Source organism: Acinonyx jubatus, chromosome B2 (genome assembly GCF_027475565.1).
Source record: "Acinonyx jubatus isolate Ajub_Pintada_27869175 chromosome B2, VMU_Ajub_asm_v1.0, whole genome shotgun sequence".
NCBI classification, from domain to species: Eukaryota; Metazoa; Chordata; class Mammalia; order Carnivora; family Felidae; genus Acinonyx; species Acinonyx jubatus.
This window is the reverse complement of record NC_069385.1, coordinates 1,073,514-1,081,666: the sequence shown is the minus strand read 5'-3', so window position 1 is coordinate 1,081,666 and position 8,153 is coordinate 1,073,514.

The window sequence follows — 8,153 nt, the reverse complement described above, 5'->3', positions numbered from 1 at the left end:
CCTCGGACGGTGGGGCGACAGTCGGGACAGGGCAAGCTCTATGCCAGGCGCCGGTGGGCTGGCCTCTGGGGAAGCCGGCTGGTCACCTGGACGGGGCGTGGGGAGGGGCGGAGGGAGAGACGACTGGGCACAGGCCCACAGTCACAGCCAGGAGCCAGTTTTGGTGAGGTCAGGCCCTGGCTCAGGGCGGGGCGCACCTGCAGGAGTCCAGGCCGGGGAGAGCAGGGGCACTCGGTCTGTGTGGGTATCCCGCAGCGGGCCGTGAGATACACAGGAAGCTGCCAAGTGTGACTATTTCCGAGGAGGACTCAGTGAACTCGTGCATTTTCTGTGCGTTAGTATCCAAATTCTTACTTGAGAGGATCAAAGTATGTATTTAGTATCCAGCACATAAGACTTCATTCTGGTTTTCGTGGACAATCACAGAGGCACGAGCACGTCCCCTGCTAACAACAGCAACTTCACAGGACAGCCCCCTGGGACCAGCGGGTTTGCCCCATAGTGCCCGAACACCGTCTGCGACTGCTGGGTCCACTTCTGTGGACTCGTTCCTCTGAGGCCGTGTCTGCTCTGCTCGGTTCTCTTCTGTCCGCAGGTTCAGAGAGTGAAAGACCCACGAGGACAGGGACCTGGCCTGTGTCATCCACACCCACGTCCACGCCCCACGGACCCAGGCAGGGTCTCAGAGCGGGACCCGATACGACGCAGCCTCGTGCTGCCGTGAATGATCACGCCGGGGTCCCTTTATTACTTGAGGTGGGAAGATTTCCTAAGACCACGTGTGGGGGCTCCTCCCCTGCTGGGTTCGCTGCGTCCTCCATGTTCACACACGTGGAGTAAGGCTTCCTCAGGGCGAGCGGGGCATCGAACCCTGGACCACCCCCTGCCCCCTCCACCAGCCCTGGGGTGCCCTCGAACACATTTCTGGGGAGCCGGGCGCACTGTGGCCTGACCGGGCTCACCGCCCCCGGTCTGCTCTGACCCTGACCACAGGCCCGGTGGGTCGGTTCCCTCCCACGACAGGGGACGCAGAAGAGGCAAGCGTCCGGGTATGTGTGTGGGGAACTCTGTGCGCGCCCAGAGGCCATCAGCCCCAGGAATCTGGATTCTTCCTGTCTTGGGTCATCGTAATTGCTCTTTTCTGGGAAACTTGGAATGTTGGTGTTTGACGAAATTCATGTTACTTATTTAAGGTAAATGTTGAAACTTTCCATTTCATAATAAAGAAAAAGCTAGATGTATTCTCACCAGCCATTAAGGGAACCACAAAGGACTTGCTGATTTGTTGTTTCAAAGAAATGTTTTTTAAGTCATGTTTTGGCAAGAGATGTAATACGTACTTCTGGGTTTTGAGCTTTTCTTGCCTAAGACTTCTGGACGTAAAATGTTGAAGACACGACTTCAGTTTAAAAGTAGGAAAATACACAAAACACCGGGATAAGATTAATACTCCATAATTTAGTGTTATTAAAATATGCGAAACTTGTAGTTTATTAAAGCACAAGGGAAATCCAGACACAAAATGAACTCAAAACGGCGTCGGGAATTCCTCAAGTGATTCTCAAAGAAGAAAAAGTGAAAAACAAAGAGAAGGGCTTAAACTTTCAAACCCTGGTGGAGGAGAGATTGGCGGGGTCTCCGAAACCCCAGGAAGGCCCTGATAAAGCGTGAGTTTGGGGAGCAGTGGGAGCACTCAGTGGAGGAGCGGGAGAGAAGCTAGACGGCCCCCCCAATCCCGTGTGTGTCCAGGGGGGCGCTGGAGATCCGCGCACCTGCGGGGCTCCAGTTCCGCAGATGACAAAGCGGGGTTCCCGGCGCCCAGGGACAGAGCCGCCTCGGGAAGGACCGGCTGGGCTTTGTGTCCGAAAGCCTTGCTTGTCATCACGAAGCTGTGCCTGCTTTTTACAAAAGTCAACTTGTGCTCCTGCATGAAAGGTTTGTGTTTTTTTCAAGAGACAGCTTATAAAATAACATCCTCAGAGTCACAGGGTCAAAGTTCGGCGTCCTGGTTCCCTCACCCCGTCCCTTCACAGCTCCCGGGGGTTTCTGTCCGGGCCCTCGGTTGCAGGAAGGGTAACTCATTTGTTGTGAGAACTGAGTGAGAAGCTAAGTAACGTCTGCCTTTCCTTTTGATAATGGAATCGTGTTTTGAGTTTAATTCTACTACATCCGAAATGTATTTTGATGGCGATTTCTTTTTCGTCGCCTTGCCGCCGAGCACAAGGAGCCACAGGAGGCTGGGGAGGGCGGCAGGAGTAAGAGGCAGGGAACTCGGAGACCCCACGCCTCCCGCCGGCCCCTGTGAACGCCCAGCAGGAACTTCTCTGCCCTCCGGCCCCCACCGATCCTGCGTCAGGATGGAGATCAGGAGGACGCTGTGGTGGTGCCCCCCGTGGGGAGGGGGACAGATGGCCGGCGTCCCCTTGCTTGGGGACGTCCTGTCTGCTCACTCTTCCTCGGCCCGGGGCCCAGGCTGTCCCGCACCCTCACGCTCCATTTCCGGCCAAAGACCCAGTGACCTGATCCGACCCCCTGAGTCTGAGGGGGCTTCTCCCCTCCTCCCCACTGTCTGTTCCTTCAGACCCGCAGGGGAAGGGCCTGAGCTCCGCCTCCAGCCCACGGGGCTCTGTTCGGCCTCATGGCCTCAGGGACCAGCCTGCGGGGCTCAGGGGGAGGCCGTGCCACACAGACCCTGCAGGACAGAGGGGGCGCGTGCAGTGGGGGTCCAGCTCCAGGCCCTGCACTGAGTCCCACCCAGTCTTGCGAGGGTCTCGAACCCTTCAAATCAGTCAAATCTGTCGAAACAAAATCCTCATATCTTGATGCTCCAGAAGCAGCCGTGCTCACATCGGGGTTCAGAACGGGGCTCGGCATGAGATGGGGAGACAGCATAGCGGCAACAGGGACAGCGCGGGGCCCCTCCCCTGCCCCTGCAGGCCGCCCCTCCCCCTCTGCACCTGCAGGCCGCACCTCCCTGCCCCCCCACCCACTGCAGGCCACCCCTCCAGGAGCAGGGCCCCTTCCCAGAAACAGACTCGGAGTCCCAGGTACAACTCGAATGACGAGCCCCCAGAAGAGGCCTCCGGGCCGGGCCTGTGCGCAGCCAGTCTTTGGGATGAAAGCACAGATGCGCAGTTTAGACCGCAGGGCCCGCTGCCTATGCTACCGTGTCCGGGGCTCCGGGGTGGACACAGCTGCTCCACAGGATGTAAACGGCTGCACTTGCCCTGTGCCGCCCGGAGCTGCCCGGTCTCCACCATCCCCTCGGACCTGCTCTATGTGACCCGTCCGTCTGTCCCTCCTGCCTCACCTACAGACAGCCTCTGGTGCTGACTGCCTGTCGGCCCACAGGCAAACGCGGCCCAGGGCGGGGGATGGGGCCGGGTTTGCACAGGAGCCGCCTGGCTCCTCCCACAGCCTGGGCCGCCCAGGGACCCACGCTCTGCGTGTTAATCCTCCCTCACTTCCGAGCTCCCGTCCAGCTTCCCAGAACCACCTCCAAAATAAATGACCTGATCCCACGCCTGTGGCCACGCTCTGCTTTAGGGGAGCCAAGCGAAGAAAAGTCCAGTTACAAAGTCTCCTGGGTGGTTAGAGAATGAACCCCAGGAACCTCATCCCTTGTTATCATCAAAGCTGTAACCACAAATCTCTGATAAGCATCACGCCTGACGGCCTTGGTCCTTGGAGGACGGAGCCGGAGCCGTCTGGGCGTTTCTAGGCTTCCCAGGAAGCCCTCTGGCCGGGCCTCCCTCCCCGCCGCCCCTCTGTCTGGGCTCCAAGGCTGACTCTCCTTTCCCCGACAGCGCAGCCTTCTCTTCGCAACCCAGCCTGCAGAGGGGCACATCGAAGCTTTCAAAAACGCACCCATTTGGGGCGCCCGGGTGGCGCGGTCGGTTGGGCGGCCGACTTCAGCCAGGTCACGATCGCGCGGTCCGGGGGTTCGAGCCCCTGTCGGGCTCTGGGCGGACGGCTCGGAGCCTGGAGCCTGCTTCCGATTCTGTGTCTCCCTCTCTCTCTGCCCCTCCCCCGTTCGTGCTCTGTCTCTCTCTGTCCCAAAAATAAATAAAACGTTGAAAAAAAAAATTAAAAACAACAACAACAACAAAAAAAACGCATCCATTTGGGAGGTCACACCCAGGGTGTTTTGATTCGAATTCGGGTGTTCCTGAGACCCTCTGCCTCATTCGGGGTTGCTGCCCACAGCCTCACCGCCCCAGGCTGGCTGCTCCCGGGGTCCCGCCTTGCGTCCCCCCTGTGAGGGCTACCTACTCCCCTGCTCACACCTGCCCAGGTCTGGCCCTGGGGACGCAGAGAGGAGCCCGGAGCCCGGAGCCCCGCGGAGTCCTGAGCTCACTCCCTCCTCCTCCCCACACTTCCTCGGGGCCTCTGCAACCTTAGGGATGTTCTCCTTGTGAAGAGGCTCCATTACAGGTACAGGGCCGTCTGTGAAGCCCGCGGTGGGTGAGCGGCTCCAGGAGCACCCAGCCTGGGCACACCCGTCCCGTCCCGACCACAACACCGAGGGCTGGAGAGCTTCCCCTCTGTCGGGGATTCTGTCCCAAGTACTTATAACTGGAGCTTAGACTCTCTGGTCAGACGCGGGGTGTGTGAGGGGCGGGACAAAGGCGAAGGCTTGCTCCTGTGGCTGGCACGTCTGCCTGGGGACAGGGCCCAGGGTCTCCAAGCTGTGTCTGGTCACGCCCGCCTGAGGTGTGAGGCTGGGGCCTGTGAGCAAAGCGCCTTCTGTCCTGACTTTCCAATCGCCAATGTGCATGTGACACCTCTCCTGGGAGACAGGGCCAAGCACAGGCTCTGTGATATCCCCTCGGGCAGGAGCCAGAGCAGGGAGGGGCTCCTGGGCCCCACCAGGAGTGTGCCTGCCCCTCTGTTCCCGCCATGTGTGCGGCGAACACGTTTGTGACCCGGCGGCCTCCCCTCCCGTCTCGCCTCGTGCAACGTAACCCGACGGGGAACAGGCAGCCGGTGACCTCCATGGCCCGCTCCTCCACCTCGTCCAGCAGTGGCCTTGGGGGGTCCTCTCTCCGAGGACCCCACTGGCATCTTACGAAATTCCCAACGTAGTTGTTTGTCGACCCTTGGAGGTCACGGAGATCTCTGGGCAACACGGAACACCGCGGACTCACTGGTCGGAAGCACAGCAGGTGCACGTGTCCCTCATCTTTCACGGCGGTTTTTGGGGAGTCTGGGAGTCCCTGTGGCAGCAAGACCCGTGGCTCACGTGGCACAGCTGGGGTCCGCGGCAGGGGCAGGGCTGCACGGGGACGGAGGCTGGGCCACAGAGACTCAGCTGCGTGCCCAGCGGTCCCCCCCACCCCGATGTGGGGCTAAGCCTCCGTGAACTCCTCACTCGGTGGATCTACCCCACTCCCCCCACACTGTCTGCGCCCACACGGAGGGGCAGAGCCACCCCGGTCACTGTGGCCTTGTCTCCCTTCCTCTGAGGGAAGCTCAGGGCCCGGAGGAACGAGGCTCAGGCTGTAAGTCACAGTCAGAGATCAGGTCACAGACACGACTCCGGAGCCCGTTCCCACCACTAAGTCCGTTTTCTCTTTCCTCCCACGTCAGGATCCCACCACGATTAGTGGCACTGAGGAGGCCTGGTGGGAACTGGGACCAGGAAACAGGGCGAAGCCACAAGCCGCGGGGCACACGGCCCGGCGCCGACGCGTCCGTGATCACCTGAAGCCTTGATCCCCACAAAGTAAGCGTCCTGAGATCAGTTTGAGTTACCGGTCTGGCTCATGGACTACAGTTAGATGTGTGTTCCTCAGTCTCCTTTTTCTCATTGAGGTGAAATTCAAAATTAGCTGCTGTAAAGTGCACAACTCACTGGGGTTTAGAGCTGTCACCAGGTTGTAAAACCATCACTTCTATCTGGTTCCAAAAACGTCACCACCCCAAATGACACTTCTGTGCCCACTGAGCAAGCAGCCCCATCCCCCACTTCACGGCCCTGCGGCCACTCATATCTGCTCCGTGTCTCCGGCGACTTTGCTAATCTGAATTTTTGTTTTTTTTTTTACTTTTTTACATTTATTTATCTCTTTTGAGAGAGAGAGAGAGTGAGAGCGCAGGGGAGGGGCAGAGGGAGGGGTAGAGAGAGAATCCCAAGCAGGCTCTGCGCTGTCAGCACAGAGCCCAACGCGGGGCTCCATCCCATGAATTGTGAGGTCATGACCTGAGCTGAAACCCAGAGTCGGATGCTTAACCGACTGGGCCCCCAGGCGCCCCCTGAGTATTTTAAATGAAGGGAATTAATTGTATGACATGTAACCTTCTGTCTGGTTTCTTTCCATTACTCAGATTCATGCCCATTCAGCATGTCTGGGCTGCCTTGTCTTATGGATGAACAACAGCATTTTACGTTTGGTTCGCCACCTTTCGTTTACCTTCCACCTGCTGAAGGACATTTGCATTGTTTCCACTGTTGGACCACTGTGGGTAGTGCGTTAAGAACATTCAGGTACCAGTATCGGTCTGAGCTTCTGTTTCTACGTCCTTAGGGTGTATGTCTGGGCTCATGTGGTATCTCCACGGTCAACCTTTGGAAGAACCGCCATGGTTTTCCCGCAACAACTGATCCATTTTTTGTCCGACCAGCCGTTGGTCCCAATATCCACGTCCTTGCTAATTAACACTCATCTTTCTTTCATTGTAACCATCCTGGCGGGTGTCAGGCGGTTTTGACTCGCATCTCCTCTCCCTGGCGACCAGTGACGTTGGGCACTCTTCACCTGCTTATTGGCCATTTGCTCATCTTTGGAGAAATGTCTACCCAAGTGTGCTGTTCATTTTTTAATGGAGTTTTTTTTGTTTTGTTTTCTTGTTTTTTCTGCCTTTGTTGCTGTTGGGTTGTAAGGGTTCTTTATGGATTCTTAGACTCCGTCAGATCTACGATTTGTAAATACTTTCTCCCATTAGTGATTCATCTTTTTTTTTTTTCAACGTTTATTTATTTTTGGGACAGAGAGAGACAGAGCATGAACGGGGGAGGGGCAGAGAGAGAGGGAGACACAGAATTGGAAACAGGCTCCAGGCTCCGAGCCATCAGCCCAGAGCCCGACGCGGGGCTCGAACTCATGGACCGCGAGATCGTGACCTGGCTGAAGTCGGACGCTTAACCGACTGCGCCACCCAGGCGCCCCATTGTGATTTGTCTTTTTACTTCTCTGATACACAAATGTTTTTCATTTGGGGAGAGTCCACTTTGTCCACTGTTTGCTCCGCTACTCAAGCTTCTTTGTGTCAGACTTAGGAATCCGTTGCCAAATTCACAGTCGTGAACATTTACCTGTGTTTTTATCTGAGATTTTTGTGATCGTAGCTCTTCGAGTTAGGTGGCTGATTCATTTTAAGTTCATTTTTTGTATGTCGTGGGAGATGAGGGACAACTTTATTCTTTTACATGTGAAATCCAGTGTCCCTGATTGGAGATTATTCCCTCCTCACCGGGTGGTCTTGGAACTCTTTTTGAAAATCATCTGGACTCTCTTCTATCTGTCTTTGGCAGTTTTGAACACAGCAGCTTTGTACCAAGTCTTAAAATCAGAAAATGTGACTTCTCAGCTTTCTTGTCACTCTGAAATAGTGTTTTGGCTGTTTGGAGCCCTTGCCATCCCTTAGGAATGTGATGTTCCGCTTTTCCATTTCTGCAAATCGGGTTGTAAGGACTTTGACGGAACAGCGCTGAGTCTGTAGGCCCAGGGTTGCTGGCTCTGCCCCACGATAACCCTTCCCATCTGTAAACGTGATGGGTCTTTCCACTTATGTAGGTGGGTGTTAGTCTCTTTCAGCGACATTATCCAGTTTTACTCCACTTTCACCTCTTTGGTTGAGTTTATTTCTACGAATTTTGTTGCCTTCGATGCTTTTGTAAGCGGGATGGTTTTCTTCATTCCCTTTTCGGATTACGTATCGCAGGGATGTCGAAACACGCCCGGTGTCACTCTTCAACTGCTGCGCTCCCCACTGTTTCCTCCGTGTTGGCACATGATTGATATAAACACTGTCATTAAATTTAAGGTGTACTCCCACTTTTTTAATCTCTGAAAGTTACAGCACTAGAAGAGAAAGATCTTGGGAATTAAAAAAGGATGTTACCTTAAAAAGTCCTTTAACTGAAATATTTG